The following is a 21,600-nucleotide window of genomic DNA, read 5'->3' as shown; positions in this document are numbered from 1 at the left end:
AGGTCTGCCGCGGCTTCCTCCAGCTCAGGCGGCGCGTTTCAGGTGGTATGTTTGCGTCTTTGCTTGAAGATGTCCAGGACTGGGTCTCCTGCGCGCAAAAGTGTCGGGGCTCGAGGGTCCGTTTCCTAAGGTTGTAGTCCTCATGGGGTCCCAAGATAAGGCGGTTTAAGGAGGGGATGGACACCTCGCCCTTTTTGGAGATTGCCAGGGCTGAATACTACTGATACTTCTACTACTACTAATAATAATAAACATTAAACCTTAAGAAGCTTTCTTATACAGCGCTGACTTCAGATATCTTCTTGTCTCCTTGACATCTGGGGTTATATAGTTACTCATCTCCTTGAACCCTGGAGCGCAAAGGTCTCTCTCCCTCGGGATGTTGCGTTCTCTCCTTCCTTGGAGATTTCTAAGCAGAGGTTGGCTGGCCATTGTCACTGAGGCTTCAGTCGAGATTCCTGCATTGCAGGGGGCTGGACTAGAGGACCTTTGGGCTTCCCTTCCAACTCCATCATTCTGTGATTCTATGAGCCTTCTGTGTGCATCCCGTGTGCTCTGCCACTGAGCTGCAGTTCATTTCCCGAGCACAGGGGGGGAAAGGCGCTAGTCCTCATGAATTTGAATACAAGGCTGATTTAAGGAGGGGGCGGGTTGCTGTTTGAAGATCCCCAGGGCTTGTGCATGCAATCTGCCACAGGAGATATGGTGTGGTGTGTGTATCCAAATCACAAATCAGAGGGTCTAGTCCTCATCGATCTGAATATAACGGTAAGTTTAAGGAGGAAATGGGGCTGTGGCTCAGTGGGTAGAGCCCTTGCTTTGCTTGAAGAAGGCCTCAGGTTCAGTCTCCCACTGGAGAAAACCCACATCTGAAACCCGGCCAGCCAGTGACGACAATAACTGAGACAGACGTGAGATTTTTGCAGCTTCATGTATTCCTGCCATATTGGTTTTGGAGGAAGGGCCCATGGCTCAGTGGCCTTGGAATTGGAAGGTCCCAAGGAATGTAAGACCCAGGCTTGGCCCAAGTCAGATGCATTGGCCTAGCTCCATGTGGCTGGCACTGACCGGCAGCAGCTCTCCAGGGTTTCAGGGGGGAAAGCTCTTTCCTGCCTGGAGAGGAGAGCAAACCTATGACCTTCTGCATGCAGAGCAGGTGTTCTGCCACTCAGGCAGGTGGTTCCCTGGAAGGCTTGGGCAAATACCTGGGGAAATATTGTCACCTCTGCCCCAAAGCCAAGCCCCCCACCCCCATCTCCTTGCCTATCCAAGACCCGTATGTTCATTAAACGCAGGCACCTCAGAATCTCCAGGCCATCTCTGTTTCTGCGCCAAATTGCTGATATGAAGGGGAGAAGCTGCTTTTGGGGTTTGTGAAGTAGTGTGGGGAGAGAGAGGTCAGGATGCGTTGCGAAGGAGGAAAAATTGCTGGGGGAGTTAGAATTGGAGGGGGCTGGACACCTGCGCCACTGGTCAATGGACCACTCCCCAGGCCTCCTTTGGTTCAGGAACGTCTGCCAGGTCACACCCCCTTTTAAAGGCAGTTGTGGGGGGCTGGCCCTGCTGCCTGCGGTCTGCCTGCCTCTCCCCCACCTCCCCAGCTGAATTTTACGCAGCTGTCCATCTGCTTTGGCTCTGCCCTGGCCAGAGTTCGGTTGGTTAGAGTGTGATGCTCCCAATGCCTAGGTTGCCGGTTCGATCCCTGCATGGGACAGCTGCAAATTCCTGCACTGTAGCGGGTTGGACTAGATGACCCCCAGGATCCCTTCCAAATCTGCAGTGGACCTTTGGAGCTTGATTCGGTTAGCATGCATCTGTCCTTGGACATGTTTTGCATTACCAGAATCAGTTCACATACATTAGAAACGCCTTAACTATTGCAAGATCTTCCTTCTCGCTCTGTAAGGTTAAAGGGTTTGGAGCTTAGATGCAGAAGTTGGTCCGTTTTAGCTCTGTTGGGGTATCCAATCACCGCTGCACCAAATCTTGATTTTCTTCGTCTAATAATTACTTGCCCCCCGATACATCTGAGGAGTTCTCTGTCTCTTTTTCCTGTCTGTTTTTCACGGCACCATGTGTAAGGTTATCCAAGCCCTTGCTTGTTCAGTCAATACAGCACCTATTTTTTTTAAAAAAAGAAAGCAACAACAGATATTTAAGTTGGAAGACTGCTCTGCGGAGAGGCATGGCTGCGTATTGATGTCATTGGCACCCTGGGGGTGCAAGGCTGCCCCATGGCGTCGCAGGCAACCATTCTTGGGCCTCCTGGGTAGCCCCACCCTCACTCCCACAGGCAGAAAGAGCTCTCTGCAGAGCCCAAGGTCGAGTGAGTGGCTTTTTATAAATTTCTATCTAAACACTTCCCCAAAACACAAGAGTGGTTGTGCAAGATAGATGTTGCACCAGCCACCCTTAGCGGCAGGAGTTTGGGTGGTCACATTTGGGCAAACAATAAAATCATTATAAATTATTATTATTTCCACGTCACATACACACCCTGCAAAGGCAAATGGAAATCGTCTTCCATGACGTCTTCAGAACCATCAAAAGCATTTTATCACTCTCTCCCAAAACTGTCAGACCTCAGTGTGAGTTTTACAGCCCCCTAAACTGATAGGATTAAGGGGGGGGGATCATTCCAAAATGATTGTTTTTAAAGAGAATGTTGATATCAGTTTCTCTCTCAGTTTCTCATTTCCCCCCAGTCTTGGTCCTCCTCATTTTCACATCGCTTCAGAACTCACTATTATTATTTAAAAAGTCCCTGTGAAAATTCACCAGCCTTTTAGTGTGAATTTCTCTGTGTAGACAAAAGCATCTTTTCTGAACACATTATCTGGCTGGAGAACGGTGTTGCAAAATTCAGAGTAGTGCAAATTCCCAAGCCCTCAATGTAAGATTTGGGGCTGTCTTCCACTGAATTGCAATTACTATGTGAGCTGCCAAGATCATATATAAGACCATCTATTTTGACAATATATATACATCGGCAATGCTAAAGTATTCTGGTGACACACCATTTAAAGGGATGGACTGGTATCTGAATGCATCGGGGATGGTTAAGTTTCTCTGTGGTCCCCGTGAAACATAGGAAAATAGGAATAGATTTATGCTGAATCAGACCATTTTTTGATACATGGAGAAACCCACCCAGCCAGTCCTACATGGAGATGGAAGCTGGGATGTTCTGCATGCGCCAACATAACATAGCTGTCAACGTTTCCCTTTTTTTTAAGGGAAATTCCCTTATTCCGAATAGGATTCCTTGCAAGAAAAGGGAAAGGTTGACAGCTATGCATCATAATCATTATTGATTGTTAAATTTGTACGCTGCCCTTCATCCGTAGGGCAGTTCGTACATCGCAGCAGCTCTGTTGTTGAGTTGTTGTTGTTGCTGTTTAGTCGCTTAGTCGTGTCCGACTCTTCATGACCCCATGGACCAGAGCACGCCAGGCACTCCTGTCTTCCACTGCCTCCCGCAGTTTGGTCAAACTCATGCTGGTAGCTTCGAGAACACTGTCCCACCATCTCGTCCTCTGTCGTCCCCTTCTCCTTGTGCCCTCCATCTTTCCCAGCATCAGGGTCTTTTCCAGGGAGTCTTCTCTTCTCATGAGGTGGCCAAAGTACTGGAGCCTCAGCTTCACGATCTGTCCTTCCAGTGAGCACTCAGGGCTGATTTCCTTAAGAATGGAGAGGTTTGATCTTCTTGCAGTCCATGGGACTCTCAAGAGTCTCCTCCAGCACCAAAATTCAAAAGCATCCATTCTTCGGCGATCAGCCTTCTTTGTGGTCCAGCTCTCACTTCCATACATCTCTACTGGGAAAACCATAGCTTTTACTATACGGAGCTTTGTCGGCAAGGTGATGTCTCTGCTTTTAAAGATGCTGTCTAGGTTTATCATCGCTTTTCTCCCAAGAAGCAGGCATCTTTTAATTTCGTGACTGCTGTCACTATCTGCAGTGATCACGGAGCCCAGCTCTCACTTCCATACATCACTTTTGGGAAAACCATAGCTTTAACTATACGGACCTTGGCTGCCAAGGTGATGTCTTTCTGAAGATAAAGTTCCAGTCCTCATTATTCCCAAACAGGGCTTGTTTAAACAGGAGTGTTTCCCTATCCCGAGTCAGATTGTGGGTCTATCTGTTGTTTACCCTAACAGGTAGCTGTGGATTTCTAGGGCTTCAGACAAGGGGCATAATACTCATAGCTCAGTCAGTAGAGCTCAAGACCCTTAATCTCAGGGCTGTGGGTTCAAGCATGGGGTATGAGTAGGGGTGAAAATTGGGTAGGGGTGAAAATTAGGGAGATACTATATATTCCAGCAATTAGTTTCTACCAGGGTCATCTCAACGCTCTTGGAAACAATGGAGAGCTCAGTTGGTAGAGCATGAGATTCTTATTCTCTCTTTTTAAAAAAAATTCTTTCTCATTCTCTCATTTTACGTACATTTTGACAAAGAAAAGCAAATATATACGAAAACAATCTACATTTCTTTCAGCTTCCCTCCCCTCCTTTCTGCCATTACATATTTTATATCTTTCTTCCACTGCATATCAAATTTATATCCAAATACTAATACCTCATTATTATTCTTTTTATTTATCTCTAGCTGCACCAGTTTATGTCAACCCTGCTAACTTTTAAAGTTGTTTACAGTTGTATCTTCAAATAGTCAATATATTTTCTCCACTCAGTCATAAAAAGTCTCTCTTCTTGATTTCTTATTCTTCTGGTAAGTTTCACTATTCCTGCAAAATCCATCAATTTTAATTGCCCATCCTCTTTAGTTGGAGCTGTTTCTTCTTTCCACCTTTCCTATTCTCAAGGTCATTGGTTCGAATCCCATGTTGGGTGAAAGATTCCTGCATTCCAGGGGGTTGGTCTAAATGACCCTCAGGGTCCCTTCAAACTCTACAATTCCGTGATTCTATGGAAGTTAGACTTGGGAGTCCATCTACATTTTCCCACCAATCAATTTTACTAAAGTTTGAAAGAAAACATACAAAGGTTTGCAACAAATATCCATTTTTTAAGAAATCCAACTTAAAACACTGACCAAACCAAAAGAGGAAAAGGGGAGGGGGAAAGAAGAAAGAGAAAATAAAAAGATAACAAACTTCTGATTCTTTGTCTGTCTGCTGTGTATAGAAAAGTATTCAAACCATCCACTCCAACAATTCCACTTTCTATAAACCAATATTTTCTTCAATCCGCAAGCCCAGGCATCATAAGTTCCTTTTCCTTTCCACGCAAGAAGTCTATAAGGAGTTCCCAATCTTTAGTAAACATTTGACAGTGATTTTACTGCATGGGGAAGCTTTTAAAGGTGTGATGTGTTATGATGTTTTTATATATGTTGGAAGCGGCCCAGAGTGGCTGAGGCAAACCAGGCAGATGGGCGGGGTACAAATAATAAAATTATTGCTATTAGTGCTCTGATTAAACATGCCAGCCTTGCCATCTCAGCTAAGTCCGATAATTTTAGCAACCTTCTTGACATCTGCAATTCTGTGTCCTTCTGCAAGCTTGAAAGCCAGAGGTCCTACGTGGGGCAAATCAGTGTTCTCTGGGAGAGTTGTCCCCCCCCCCCCAATTGGCCCCGATCCTAGTGACGTCACTGCACCTCTTCCCTAAAAAGAGGAGGCCGGTGTTGGGCTGGAGAGGCATGCACCTTTGACATTCCTGGGTCCCCCTGCCAAAAGATGGCATTTTGGCATGCATTTTCCCTCTCCAGAGGGTCGATTCCAAAAGATCCCGCCTGAGAAACGTCTTTACCCCTGTGGAGATGGTAGCACCGAAACAGCGGCACACGTCCTCCTGTCTTGTACTCTCTGCAAAGACCTGAGGAACGAGATCATCACCCGACTCATCCTAACCATCTCAGGGCACTCAACCACTGCCACAATGTCCTTTCTTCTGTCAGGTCAAAATGAGCAGATAACAGCAAAGGTTGCTAGGTTCATAGCAGGGGCAATCAGAATAAGGACCACTAACTGACGGCTGATTCAGGACTTTAAATTGTGCTCTTATATGAAATTTCCTCTTCTGCATATACTGTAATGTTTTACTGCTGCTATGGCCATTGGCTAATGCGAATAAAGTTTTATCTTATCTTATCTTGCTTAATCAAATCATGACTGGCAAGTCAAGAACAAATCCCTCTCTCCCTCTCCATCTAAGCAGAGAGGAAGCGTCACCTGCCAGCCCTCTACTCTCTACGGGGCCCCAGGCTCCCACCACCGCATTTCCGAAGCGTGCCAGCGCTTGCAGGTCTGGCAAGAAGGAATTTTGCCTTGTGGCTCTTTTTTTTTTTTTTTTTTATTAAATATTTATTGGTATTTTCAAAAAACACACAACAAACAAAAACAAAAAAATAAACTAAATAAAAACAACACAAAAAAGCATATTCGAAACTAAACAGAAAAATAGAAAAAACACATACAGTTTCTGATACTTATTTTCCTCAACCTTGTTTCTCAGACCTCCTCACACCTCCCCTTCTTGTATTCCAATTTAAATTGTCAATTCAGCAAGTCCTTAACTTATTTCTTCACCTTAACTTAAACATTTATTCTAACATACTGTTATTTTACTTTACTTCTTTTTTCCATTTCCTCCATTTATTTTTAACAGCCTTATTTTCACTTAATTTAAAAAAAAGAAAAAAAAACCAATTTCACCTTATTAAAATTACACATCAATACTTATACCTCATTAATTTATTCTTAAACCTTTTTCCTAAGGTCGACCAAAATTTCCCTTCCACGGTTTACCCAATTTCCTTACCACTAACAAAATATAAAACAAACAAAGCAATGCAAATTATCCTTATGTACCCTTTGGATTCCCAACCTCCACCCACCCTTCTCCCGGTTCCAGTCCCCAACCAATATCCATCAGTCTTTATATTATTTATTTAGCCTGGAGATCTCAGGTCCGAGGCCCTTATGTCTCTCTCAGTTCCTTTCTGCCGGTCTCTTTGATAGACCTTGATGTTAAGCCCCAGGTCTCGGAGGGGCTCCGGCCCAACAGAATCGGTGTTACTTCTAGCCAGTCCTCCATACTTAAAAGCAAAAGCAAAGCCTATGGGGTATTCCAACTCTTGTTTCAAATTTCTTTCAAATCCAAATGTCCCCACAGCTCCAGCTTCCACCTTCAACAAATTTATAATCCTCAGGTCTTCAGATCTCCTCAAAAGAGGATCTCTCCATTTTCCAAATTCCCAATCAAACCAGGCTTTCCGCATCCAGTTTTTATTGTCCTTTTTTATCATCATGTCAGGCCTCATATTGTAGCTCTCCTTTGACTCCTGCAAACCTCCATCTCCTCCTTCGTTTTCTTCAAAAAGAACATATTGCTCCATCGTGTCTACGCTTTCGGTTTCATTTATTTGTTCAGTTGAATAGGCTTCCTGTTTCAAATCCTTATCAGACTCCAAGCTGTTGTTTACTGTCCAGTGTAATAGCGATACCTCTGTAGACAAAGCATCGTACTCATCTTGTAAGTTTCCCAAGAGAACCAGTGCTCTGTCCAATTCTGCTTGGAATTTAGACACTCCAGCCATTTTTGTAATGTAGTATCCTTGTTACCCCTCTAGGGGGATTTAATTCCTTGATCTTCCTTTCAGCTCAAAAACCAAAAGTCCAGTTATTTTGTATCAACCTTATTTTCAACAAGTTATCCCGAATAAACCAGCAAAAACAGCAGAAACAATGTTCTCTTTTTCCAGCTGACAACTAGCTGACTAGCAGCTCACTTGACAGCTGTCAAAATCTTCCATGCAACAGGCTTTCTCATCGGACGTTCCCGGGTCTAGGGGGGGGTGTAGTTTCAGCTCCCAAAATTCTTTTTATCCTCCAGAATATCTTCTTATAATGTCCAAACCGTGAGGTCAGGATCTTTGTTAAAAAAAGCAAGAAACAGATTCTCTCGACCTTAGCTGCCCAGTCCTTTGCTTTAAGTTGTTTACAAAGAGGGGGGGGTGGACTTCCTTTTTAGCCCCTTCCCGCTCGTTCCAAATCCAAGATAAGAAATTTTTTAAAGTTCCAATCTCCGTATTACTCACGGGTTGATGTTTTAGGATCCAATCACTCTTAGAAGAAGTTGGCGCTCTCTGTCAATGGCTTGCGGCTTCACTCCGTAGGCGAGGGAGTACTCTCAGCACCACGCCTTACCCTGCCTCCGTTCCGAAGCCTTTAAAAAGGCTCCGTCGCGGATTGGGGGGGCGCAAATGGTGCCCGCCGAGTCTCTGTGTTCACAGGCATCCGCGCCTGTGATTTTAAGGGTCCCCGCTTCGCCGCAGCGGCCAGACCCAGACGCTACGGAGCCGATTCCCTCCGGAGCTCGGAGGGAATCCGCCATTAAACAGTGGCACCAACCCGGAAGTCCCGCCTTGTGGCTCTCCTCCACCACCTCCCTGCCCCCCTTCCATTTCACACAAACACATACTAACCGGGTCACATTTATTTATTTTGGAGAAACGTCTTTGTCGTCCGGCCTCACCAAAGGGCACGGGAACCCTATACCCAAACGCATGCAGCATTTGAGCAAGTCGAGACAAACGTGATAGTCCTGAGCTGAGCAGGATTCTTCTGCGGGGGGAGTAGGAATTCAAGGCTTGTGGGTGGCAACACGCCTCCTGCAAACAGCAGATTTGGAGGGTAAGGCCCTGGGGCGCTCGCTGCCACCTGCTTTCGTGGTCTCTTCACTCAGGACACGGCTGGGGTCTTGTAGCAGCAAAACGTGAGGTTGCCGAGGTCCAAATTCACAGGGAAGCTTCTGGGCTGCAGCTCAGCGTGCTCCCTTTGCATGCAGAAAGCCGAGGGCTTGGTTCCCAGTGCCTCCAGTTTGTGCTGGGAGTGGCCTCTGAGTCTGAAAGTGCGGACGCTCCTCAGCTAGCTGGGCCAGGAAGTCTGGCTGTGGCATAGGCCCATTTCCTGCATTCCCATATATATAATTCACAACAATGAGGACTAGAGACTTACCGTATTTTTTGCTCTATAAGACTCCCTTTTTCCCTCCTAAAAAGTAAGGGGAAATGTGTGCGCATCTTATGGAGCAAATGCAGGCTGCGCAGCTATCCCAGAAGCCAGAACAGCAAGAGGGATTGCTGCTTTCACTGCGCAGCGATCCCTCTTGCTGTTCTGGCTTCTGAGATTCAGAATATTTTTTTAAATTGTTTTCCTCCTCCAAAAACTAGGTGCATCTTGTGGTCTGGTGCGTCTTATAGAGCAAAAAATACGGTACTCTAGTTTTTTAGGGGAAGGTCAATAGCTCAGTGACAGAGCAGCTGCTTTGCACATCGGTTGGGCATCATCTCCAGCCAGGGACTAGAAAGGACTCCCTTGGCTACAAAACCTACTGAGAATCGTAGAGTTGGAAGGGACCATGAGGCCATCTAGTCCAACCCCCTGCAATGCAGCTATGTTTTGACCCAATGCGGGTTTCGAACCCACAACCTTGAGTTTAAGAGCCTCACGATCCACAGACTGAGCTATCCAGCTAGGCTTCCAACCACAGTCAATGTAAACAGTGCCGATCTGGGCGGACCAACCGCCTGGCACACCCTGAGGCAGCTTCCTGTTTAACAATGAGGACTAGAATGTTGCTTTCTAAGGGAAGAGCTGTAGCCCAGTAGCAGGGCAACCTGTTGCATGCAGAAGGCCTCAGGTTCAATGCCCTCCAGGTAAAACTGCAAATACCCCTTGCCTGAAACCCTGGAGAGATGCTGTTAGCCTGAGGTAGGCACTATTGGGCTCAATAGACCCATTAGTCTGACTCAGTTATAAGGTGGGAGTTCCTGGGAGGCTGGCTTGAAAGGATTCAAGGGCATTTGGGGACGTGAACTCGGAAGAGCATGCAACTCGTAATCTCAGGGACATGGGTTCGAGCGCCACATGGGGGGGGGCTGCATTGCAGGGAGTTGAGCCAGATCACCGTGGGGATCCCTTCCAACTCTAGACTTTGGTGATTCTATGAACTGTAGACTATCCTGATGGCCAAAACAGTTGTCACTCAGTATGGAGCAGCAGCCTATGGTCATAAGAGATGGAAAGCACTTTGTACATGCCTCAGAGCTTCTGTTCCCCTGCCACCTTGAGAAACAAACCCAAAGCCCAGCAAATGCTTGAAGAAGGAGATTCAAACCTGGCGTTGAATTGAAAAACAGCTATAGGTGAAACTCGAAAAATTAGAATATCATGGGAAAGTTCATTGATTTCAGTAATTCAACTTAAAAGGTGAAACTAATATATGAGATCGACTCATGACATGCAAAGCGAGACGTGCTTCTGCTTCTCAGAGGTCCAATCTTGCTCGATTTGCAATCCTTGTTTTGCTGATTTCCTTGAATGTTCTAATTTTCTGAGATTGTTAATTTGGGGTTTTCATCAGCTGCACACCATGATCATCACAGTGATAACAAATCAAGGCTTGACATATCTCGCTTTGCATGTCACGAGTCGATCTCATATATTAGTTTCACCTTTCAAGTCGAATTATGGAAATCAAGGAACTTTTCCACGATATTCTAATTTTTCGAGTTTCACCTGTACTTGCTGCCCTGCTATATTGAAAGCATACAGGGTTTTTAAAAACATAATAATAATAATAATAATAATAATAATAATAATAATAATAATAATAGAAATGCATTTGCAAATAAAAACTTAACGCTGGCTGGGTGTGTTTTCCTAGGGTTGGTGCCCAACAATACGTTCCTCAGAGGGGTTTATTAATAGCACACTCCTTTGTTTTGGGAATGAATGGCTGGCAGATGGTTTAGATCAGAACCACGCAGGATTTGGCAGAGGCTCTGGAAAGCTGACGGGGACGGGAACTCCCAGCCGGGACCCACTCCTGGTATTGGGGGGGGGGCGGGCCGGGCAGCAATCTCCGCCTGCCCCCCCCCCCCGAGAAAGGTGACCTTTGCTTGTGGGTTTATCTGGTGGTGCCAGACGCGGTTGTGCTAAACCCACAAAGGCTATTATTGTTTATTTGGAGCATTTTTACCCCCTGCTTCTTTCATCAAGAAAGACTCCCAGAACAGCTCACATGCAATCAGTTAGAACAAGGCAGTCCCTGCCCACACAGGCGTACAATCTAAAACTGATGCAACACGCAAGGAAAATGGACAGGGAGGGAAGAGGAAAGCATCAAACTCAGGCACCTTTCCCCCCCAGCAATAATTTTTTTATTCGTTTTCAAATTTATAACACGTCAAAACCAAATTAAAATTAATTTAGTACAATTTGTTCAAAACTGGTTTCTCATCTCTCAAATGTATTCCAATTTATCCCCCTTTACAGATTTACATACAGATTTATCTCCTTTACATACAGATTTATCTCCAATTGACAGGTTTTGGTTTTTTTTAGCAAATTCCTCGTCCTTCGGCTGTCCCTTTACAAACTCCTGCAAATAGATAAAACAAAATTATATCAAATAACAGCAAGTGAGGTTATAGTAATTTAAATCTTTCATTCTTCTTTCCAACTTGCGTGCAGTTTCATTTTCTTTCTGTCTCTGTCTGCTCTTAACCTGCTGGGGTTTTTTTTAACATTCTTGACTCACTTAGATCCATTAATTTCAGTGGGCTTACTCTGCGTAAAATGTAGCTGGCCACGATCCGTGATAACTCGTAACACAAACTCCCAAACTCAACCTGTCTTGCTACCCATAGCTGATTCTAATTGTTTTAATTACAGGTTTTTTGTTACTAATTTTGAGTGTTTCTTGCAAACTGCTTTTAGCTTTAGTCGCAATCAGGCAGCATGTAAATCTGGTTAAAATGAACGGGAAAGCCAGACTTTCACATAACAACAGAGTTAGTTATAAGAAAGAGAAATTGGGGCTTGAGAGCATATTCATTTAAAATATGAGTTGGGCAAAATAAATTTCCTTGCGAAAACATTAATTTCTTAGAAACATTGTAGTCGTGTTTTGTTTTTAAGGGACATTCACAACCCAAGACTTTGGTCAGTCACAAGTGCTTTGTCAAACTTCAGCATAATTATGCCTGGACTGGATGAATCCCAAGCTGGAAGTAAGATTGCCGGAAGAAATATCAACAACCTCAGATATGCAGATGACACAGCCTTGATGGCAGAAAGTGAGGAGGAATTAAAGAACCTTTTATTGAGGGTGAAAGAGGAGAGCGCAAAATATGGTCTGAAGCTCAACATCAAAAAAACAAAGATCACAGCCACTGGTCCCATCACCTCCTGGCAAATAGAAGGGGAAGAAATGGAGGCAGTGAGAGATTTTACTTTCTTGGGCTCTGTGATCACTGCAGATGGTGACAGCAGCCACAAAATTAAAAGACGCCTGCTCCTTGGGAGGAAGGCGATGGGAAACCTAGACAGCGTCTTAAAAAGCAGAGACATCACCTTGCCAACAAAGGTCCGTATAGTAAAAGCTATGGTTTTCCCAGTAGTGATGTATGGAAGTGAGAGCTGGACCATAAAGAAGGCTGATCGCCGAAGAATGGATGCTTTTGAATTCTGGTGCAGGAGGAGACTCTTGAGTCCCATGGACTGCAAGAAGATCAAACGTATCCATTCTGAAGGAAATCAGCCCTGAGTGCTCACTGGAAGGACAGATCCTGAAGCTGAGGCTCCAATGTTTTTGCCACCTCATGAGAAGAGAAGACTCCCTGGAAAAGACCCTGATACTGGGAAAGATGGAGGGCACAAGGAGAAGGAGATGACAGAGGACGAGATGGTGGGACAGTGTTCTCGAAGCTACCAGCATGAGTTTGACCAAACTGCGGGAGGCAGTGGAAGACAGGAGTACCTGGCATGCTCTGGTCCAGGGGGTCACAAAGAGTCGGACACGACTAAACGACTAAACAACAACAAAAATGCCTGGACTGGAAACCAAGTATTGCTGATGTATCTATGAAGACCTTTATTACAATGGACTGGTTCACACCAGATTTCTTTTCTTCCATGTGAGTGCTCCAGGCTGTCACCACCACCGTGTTCATATGAACAAAAAAATGTGTAAAAATAACCAATCATACAGTCCGCAGCATTTAACCTAATGTGATTTCCGCCCCGCCCCCCAACAGCTATACAATAAGGTTGTAACTGTGATTGCTTTTATACATTGTTTGTCTTCATAAATATGCACTCAGGAATGATCATGATAACTCATGCATCTAAAAATGTATTTTGTGAACCAGCCCTAAGATTCTTTGCGGTATAGAAGAATGCATTTATGAAGACGTGGAATAAAAATCCATCCCAAAAGAGGCTTCCAAACTGGGCGCCAGCTAGAGGTTTTGCGCTACAACTCCCAACAGTTCTGGGTTCATTATATATATATATTTCCCCAAAAATTTTTTTATTAATTTTCACAAAATTATAAACAAACAAACATATAAACAAACAAACAAACATAAATCATAACCTTATTAAAGTTATACATATTAACATTGTTAAGCGACTTCCTCGCTTCCCCTTGGTTGAATTTCAAGGTATATGTGTAATGGTTCTAGGGGTTGCTCGTGCGTAAGCAGGTGCCTATCTCCCCGGCTGGGTGCAAACACCTGGCTGGGTTGCCAAAGTGAACCTTTTCTGTCCAGACAGCCACTCACCCGTGGCTGACTCAATCGCTGGCATAATCCGTCAGTGGGCGTTTCTTAAACTTCTTCCAGCAAAGAAGTTCTTTGACGCCTAGTCTCTGCCTACTCTCCCTGCGCGAAAGCCTTCTGTGCAGGGAGGGCGTGGGCAACGGAGGACCCCTACTCTCCCCGCTGGTCCCAGGCAAGGAGTCATGAGACCGCCTCGCCGCTTCCCCCATCTGCCCCCCTTCTCCACTGGTGCTACGCTGATTCTCTTCCCCAGAAGATTGGCTGCTCCTCCCGATCCCTGGACGCTCTCTGGAATCCCTCTGGATTTTGCTCTCTCCCTCCGGCACTGATGGCAGTTCCCTGACAATATGCTTTTAAAGGTTTTCCAAATCAGAGTTCTTATAAACTTAACTTAATCGTTTAACATGCTTATATCTTTTCAGTTTGAAATTAAACATATTAATTCAACACTTAACTTATATAAAATCCTAAGCCAATCTAATACCTGCAAGCTGTTTCCAATTAATTTAACTTAACAAATTTAACTAAATAATCATTAAATTTAGTCCATTCTTCCTGATACTCCTCCTCCTTCTGGTCGCGGACTCTTCTGGTTAGGTCGGCTAGCTCCAAAAAATCCATCATTTTCATCTGCCATTCTTCCACAGTTGGTAATTCTTGCGTTTTCCACTTTTTAGCTAGTAAAATTCGAGCAGCAGTTGTGGCATACAAAAATAATTTAACATCTTTCTTGGGCAATTCCCGACCAATTATTCTAAGAAGAAAGGCTTCTGGTTTCTTTATAAATGTATATTTCAACATTTTTTTCAATTCATTATAAATCTTTTCCCAGAAGTCTTTCACCTTGGGGCAGGTCCACCACATGTGATAAAAAGTTCCTTCTTTTTCTTTACATTTCCAACATAAGTTATCACAGTTAGGATAAATCTTAGCTAGTTTAACAGGGGTCAAACACCACCTATACATCATTTTCATTATATTTTCCTTTAACACAGTACATGTGGTGAACTTAACCCCAACAGTTCTGGGTTCATTATAAAGACATGCTTTGCTAGTGTTGGTGAGAGTTAATGGATGACCCTTGGGGTCCCTTTCAACCTCTGTTTTTTTAAAAGGCCATCTGTCAGGGATTCTTTGCCCTCGATTCCTGCATTTGAGGGGGCTGGACTAGATGACCCTGCGGGGTCCCGTCCATCTCTATGATTCTATAAACGCAGCCTGGAGTCATACGCCTGGCAGGCTCAACAGGAGAGAAGCTTGAGGCTGTCAAACAGGTGACCTTGGATGGTGGTACCTCGGCGAACTATTTTTACCAGGGCATTGGCAGAGCCCTCTGGGATCAGGTCCCCCAGGCCTTGAGCCCAGCATCCTGTTTTGGGATGCAGCCAATCAGCTGCTCCAACAGGAAGGCCGAAAAATGACCAGCCTGTCACCTGTCCCATTTCCCCCCCCCCGCCTATTTCAAGGTATGCTGCCCCACGAAACAATCAGGTTCTGTGTCAGAGCACGTCCGCAGTAACTCACACAGCGTCAGTTAACTCTCTTTATTCCAAGAAATAAACAGCTCCAGAGGCCGGGTCTAGTGAGCACAGCAATTCTTCCTGGTATATCAGGGGTCGGGATGCGGGTGGCGCTGTGGGTTAAACCACAGAGCCTAGGACTTGCTGATCAGAAGGTTGGCGGTTTGAATCCCCGCGACAGGGTGAGCTCCCGTTGCTCGGTCCCTGCTCCTGCCAACCTAGCAGTTCGAAAGCACGTCAAAGTGCAAATAGATAAATAGGTACCACTCTGGCGGGAAGGTAAACGGTGTTTCTGTGCGCTGCTCTGGTTCGCCAGAAGCGGCTTAGTCATGCTGGCCACATGACCCGGAAGCTGTACGCCGGCTCCCTCGGCCAATAAAGCGAGATGAGCGCCGCAACTCCAGAGTCGGTCAGGACTGGACCTAATGGTCAGGGGTCCCTTTACCTTTACCTTAGATCAGGGGTCAGCAAATTTTTCAGCTATGGGCCGGTCCACCGTCCCTCAGACCATGTGTTGGGCAGGACTATATTTTCTTTTTGGTTTTTAATGAATTTTTTTTATTCATTTTACAACAAATAAATAAACACAAACAGAAAAGACAAACAATACTGTCAGAGGCTCAGGAGCAGAAGAGCAGGGGAGAGAGCAAATAGAGAGCGGAGGAGAGGAATCAGAGGGGAGCGTAGGGGAATATGACAGTGGACCGAGAGATTCCATGAGCTTCTCCAGTGAATCTGAAGATTCCCAGGAGGGGGCGCCTATGGTAAGGGCGAGGCGAATCCCAGAGGGGACGATCCATAAACAAGGAACCAGAGGGGAGTCCCAAGGGAGTAGCGGAGCAGTAGGGCCAGTTCCCCCACCAGAGCACAGTGGGGGGGAAGAGTCACGTGAGTCAGGACCAGCTTCTCCTCCATCGGGGAGTGGGGAGACGGAGGGAAGGCCAGGTCCAGCTAGCCTCCCCGAAAGGGGGAGCAGTGACACAAGTGTAACGGTCAGAAGGAAAGTGGGAGGCTGCGCGTGCGCGCCAAGTTCAAATGTGGAGGAGCGCGGGACAGCAGAAAACCCGGATTGGGAGCCAGGTCCTAAAGCCCGAAAGAGGGGGGGGGAGGAGTCGGGAGAATCAGCGTCAGAAGAATCTCGGAGGGCTGAGACTCCGACTAGCAGAAGGACCCAGAGAAAGAAGGAACAGAGGAAAAGGTGGAGTAAGGCTAGAATCGTAAGCTGGTGTCAGGGGGGAGGAGATTCAGATGGGAGTTCTACGGTCTGACGGACAGATGTAGCGTTGCACGCTGCGCGTCTAGAAATGAGACTGAACTTCAATAAAGACTTTTAAACTTGGGCAAGGAGCAGCGTTGGTCTTGTGTGAGCTGGGACCTTGGGCAGCGCTGACAAATACGAACAACTTCTTGTCATATTCTTATTTTTCTAAACATTGTTAAGTGGGCTTCCCCAAGTCCCACCTATCTGATTTTCATTGTACTTCATCTTTAGCAGTTTACATATATCATAATTTCTAACCATATATATATATATTAAATCACACTTAATATAACTTCACATTTTATCACTTACAAATAATACTATTTTAAAATACCCTATCTTCTACTTCTAACCCTACAGCCTATATCCACTTCCAAAGCTATTCTAAGGTTTAAATATTAACATATTTTTTCAAATATTCCTTAAACTTCTTCCAGTTTCCTCCACCGTCTCTTTTTTCTGGTCTCGGAGTCTCCTGGTCAGTTCGGCAAGTTCCATATAGTCCACGGACTATATTTTGAAGGGGGGGAAATGAACAAATTCCTATGCCCCACAAATAACCCAGCGATGCATTTTAAATAAACACATTCTACTCATGTAAAAACACCAGGCAGGCCCCACAAATAACCCAGTGATGCATTTTAAATAAAAGCACACATTCTACTCATGTAAAAACACACTGATTCCCGGACTGTCTGCGGGCCGGATTGAGAAGGCGATTGAGCCGGATCCGACCCCCGGGCCTTAGGTTGCCTACCCCTGTGGTAGATCTTGCCCCAATGAGGACTGGGGGTCCCTGCTTTCCCACAGCTCCTTAATTTTCCTCCTTCCCAAGCAATCTGAGACTTTGCCTCACATCTGCCTTTGCCTCTCACACCTCTTTACGCCTCTTCTGGTTCTGGGAGACCAGCAGGGAGGGGAGCTGGTCACAGCAGGAGGGGGAGACCCCCTGGCTCCTTCAGCAGCCTACCTCATCTCTGTCTCTTCCCCTCGCCCCACCTCTGAATCTGGACTGCTCTCTACCACAGACTCTCCCTGCTCTCTAAACCCTGTTGCCTCTTCAGCTTCCAACACTCCCCCCTCCCAGTCTTCTCCCTCTGATCGCTCATTGTCGTTCCACCACCAGCCCCCTGGCTCAGAGCCTTCTTCCCCTGGGGGTTGCCTTGGGGGTTCCCCAGCTGGTGCCTCGCACTGCTCTTCTGCATCCAGCCAATCCATGACAACTGCCTGTCTCCACCTCTCCCAGGTCTTTCCCAACCAATCAGAGACTATGCTTGCCTGCAGCCAACCTCTCCTCCACCCTTTTCATGCCTCTCCTGGTTCTGGAGGACAAGATGGGAAGGGAGTTTGTCACAGCAGACGGAGGAAACATCCATGACTCTTCACCAGGTGGACTCAACTCTGCCTCTTGGCCTCCCTCCTCTCCTGTTTCAGCTTCTGCCACTCATTCTGGACTTCTCTCATAAGGTCCAGTCGTGGTGTAGTGGTCAGTGTGTCAATCTAGTACCTGGGAGAGATCAGGGTTCGAATCCCCCCACTCTGCCCTCAAGGTGTAACCTTGAGCCCGCCGACATCACAGAGCTGTTGTGAGGACAAAACAGTGCAGTGCCTCAAGATGAGAAATTAAACATTTTAAAAAAGTGGTAGAGTCCTCCCTCCTGGTTCAGGACTCTACCACCTCCTTTGAGCACAAGGCCAGGCCAGGCAGACTCTGGCTTGCCGTTGCGTCTTGCGCGGTGTCTTTTCTCTGTCTGGCCTGTCCATTCCCGGAGGGGAGGATCAAGGACCCCATGTGGAATTAATTCCTTCTTAGTCAGCCACACTCTGGCGAAGCTCATCCTGTTCCGAGTTCCTATTTAAAGAACATTTGACCTTTCTATGCATACCCTGGGAAGGAGGGAAGGCTGTCCCAAAGTGTTGCAGCGCAAGGCAGATTGTGATGTGTGTGTGTGTCTTGAAAAATAAGTATTTCCTCCTGGGGACAGGTAGCATCAGTCGGGGGAAGTCCAATTATTATTAAACTGTTTTGTTTCTTGTTCTTGTTGTTGTTTTGGCCAAATATATTTTTATTGCTTTTCAAAAAGTTTACCACACTGACATCAAATTAATTCAAATTTAATACAAATTTAAAAGCTGACTCCCTGCCCCACTGCATCCCTAACCCACCCTTATTTGCTGCCCAATATTACATGCATTTCCAAATTGCATTTTAAAAAACGTATTTTAGCATTTTATCCTCTCTCTCTCCCCCCCACCCATTGTTAAATCTTTTACATGCCCTTCGAGAGCAGGTCTCGGGGAGGGTTGCAAGCGTTTAAAAATTCAGAATTTTAAATGCTCCTGTTTGGGTCCTGTAATCTGATCGCCTGGGATGTTCCTGACCTGGCAATCCCTGGCAAGCTCTGCAAGTGTCCCTGTTTTCCAGGAACAGTCCCAGATTCTGAGAAGCCGTCCCAGTTTCTGATTTGATCCTGGAACGTCCTGCTTTTCCTTAGGATGTCCCTGTTTTCCTCAGAGAAATGTGGGAGGGTCTGGAGTTATCCGACCTCTGAGCCAAGGAGATACGTAACTAGAAAACCTTTAGAAGATATCTGAAGACAGCCCTGTTTCATGTTTGATTATGTTTTTATATATTTGGAAGCCACCCAGAGTGGCTGGGCAAACCCAGTCAGATGGGCAGGGTATAAATAAAGCTGTTGTTGTTGTTACTATTATAATTATTATATTGAATAAAGGTAAAGGGACCCCTGACCATTAGGTCCAGTCCTGACCGACTCTTGGGTTGCTGCGTTCATCTCGCTTTACTGGCCAAGGGAGCCGGCGTACAGCTTCCAGGTCATGTGGCCAGCAGGACTAAGCCGCTTCTGGCGAACCAGAGCAGCGCACGGAAATGCCGTTTACCTTCCCGCCGGAGTGGTACCTATTTATCTACTTGCACTTTGACATGCTTTCGAACTGCTAGGTTGGCAGGAGCTGGGACCGAGCAACGGGAGCTCACCCCATCACAGGGATTCGAACCGCCGACCTTCTGATCGGCAAGACCTAGGTTCTGTGGTTTAACCCACAGCGCCACCCACATCCCTCCATTATATTGAATAAGATGTATTTTCATTGGGGAAATGTTGCAGGGTGTGCACTAGTTGTGACTGCCACACAGTTTGTGCAGCTGTGTGTCTGTGTATAAATAATTTTATTTATACCCCACCCTCCCTGGCCAGATCCAGGCTCAGGGTGGCTAACACCAGTAAAATTACAGTAAAAACATACTAGGGGGGGGAAAACCAAATTAAAATACAGATTAAAATGCAATTGAAAATGCAGCCTCATTTTAAAAGTAGCCCATAGATCAAAACCATAAGGGGAGGGAAACATAAGGGTCAGACTGAGTCCAAACCAAAGGCCAGGTGGAACAGGCAAAGGTAAAGGTAAAGGTAAAGGAACCCTGGAAGGTCAAAGGTGACTATGGGGTGCAGCGCTCATCTCGCTTTCAGGCCGAGGGAGCCGGCGTCTGTCCACAGGCAGCTTTCCGGGTCATGTGGCCAGCAGAACTAAACCGCTTCTGGTGCAACAGGACACGGTGACGAGTGCCAGAATGCACAGAAACGCCGTTTACCTTCCCGCCGCAGTGGTACCTATTTATCTACTCCGCTGGTGTGCTTTCGAACTGCTATGTTTGGCAGGAGCTGGGACAGAGCAACGGGAGCTCACCCTGTCACGGGGATTAGAACCACCAACCTTCTGATCAGCAAGCCCAAGAGGCTCAGTGGTTTAGACCACGGTGCCACCCACGTCCCGGGTGTCCCTTAACACTAGAGCTGCTGGGCATCCGAATGTTGGGCGGGGATTCTCGAGCAACAGTGTTGGGTGTCGCAAGGAGGCCCCTGTTTTCCTCCAATGAAAGTCAGGCTCCGAGTCTCCATGACACCTGTACCTTCTCCCCTTTATCATCCTCCATTGCCCAGGGGACGGGCGTAAATTCCCCCGGAGAGACAGATGCATTTATTGGCGTTCCCAGAGAGAGCAAGAGATTTAAGGCACCTCCTTTTGTGTTGGCATCAATATAACCTATTAGGGGGAACGACTCCTTAAGTGCTGATGAATGAAATATTTCCCTAGCCACAGAGCAGAGAGGGCTATGGTTTTCCCAGTAGTGATGTATGGAAGTGGGAGCTGGACCGTAAAGAAGGGTGATCACCGAAGAATTGATGCTTTTGAATTATGGTGCTGGAGGAGACTCTTGAGAGTCCCATGGACTGCAAGAAGATCAAACCTCTCCATTCTGAAGGAAATCAGCCCTGAGTGCTCACTGGAAGGACAGATCCTGAAGCTGAGGCTCCAGTACTTTGGCCACCTCCTGAGAAGAGAAGACTCCCTGGAAAAGACCCTGATGTTGGGAAAGATGGAGGGCACAAGGAGAAGGGGACGACAGAGGACGAGATGGTGGGACAGTGTTCTTGAAGCTACCAGCATGAGTTTGACCAAACTGCGAGAGGCAGTGGAAGACAGGAGTGCTTGGCGTGCTCTGGTCCAAGGGGTCACGAAGAGGCGGACACGACTAAACGACTCAACAACGACAACAGAGCAGAGAGGGAACCGGCCGAGGTTGGGGTGACCTAGTTTCCGGAGTGTGTGTGGGCCATGGGCCAAAGCAGCCCCACCAGGAAGGCCTCGCTGACCCCTTTTCCATGCTCTTGGTATATAAAGCCATAGAATCATAGAGTTTGGGAGATACACCCAAGGATCATCTAGTCCAACCCCCCGCCACGCAGGAATCTTTTGCCCAGCAAATTGAGCAACACCTGCAATTCTATGAGGCTGAAACTTCCACCGCATCCACAACTTCCATTTCAAGTGCTATGGCGTTGACTGAAGCAGGCATGGCTCCCCAACCCGACCGGAATCCTGGGAGTTATAGTTTGCTGTGGGTGCTGAGAGCTGTTAGGAGGCCGTAAGAACATGAGAAAGCCTGCTGGGTCATCTTCCAACTTCCATGGCAAGGAGAAAGCAGACAGGGGAAAGTGTTTTCCCCCCCCTCCATCTCTCTTAGGACCAGAATTCGTGGGCAAGCAGTAAAGCTGAAGATTCAGGACAGGTAAAACCAGGATCTGCTATGAAAAGAATGGAACTTAAGCTTCAGGGCTCCTAATCTACCTTAGTCCACATTGCTTAAAAATTGTGCTTTAAAAACTGCATCCCTGATTTTAATCCACCCCCCATAAC

The 21,600-nt window shown here is 46.3% G+C and overlaps 1 protein-coding gene across 2 annotated transcripts in view; it reads left to right on the top strand.

Annotated features, from left to right (window-relative positions):
* The window catches only part of KCNN1 (potassium calcium-activated channel subfamily N member 1), a 79,442-nt gene that overhangs the window by 404 nt on the left and 57,438 nt on the right, over positions 1-21,600 (top strand). The gene's annotated exons all lie outside the window — the stretch shown is intronic.

Source organism: Podarcis filfolensis, assembly GCF_964270895.1.
Source record: "Podarcis filfolensis genome assembly, chromosome: 18".
Lineage (NCBI taxonomy): Eukaryota > Metazoa > Chordata > Lepidosauria > Squamata > Lacertidae > Podarcis > Podarcis filfolensis.
Note: the sequence above shows the minus strand (reverse complement) of the source record. Positions and strands in the feature narration are given on the sequence as shown.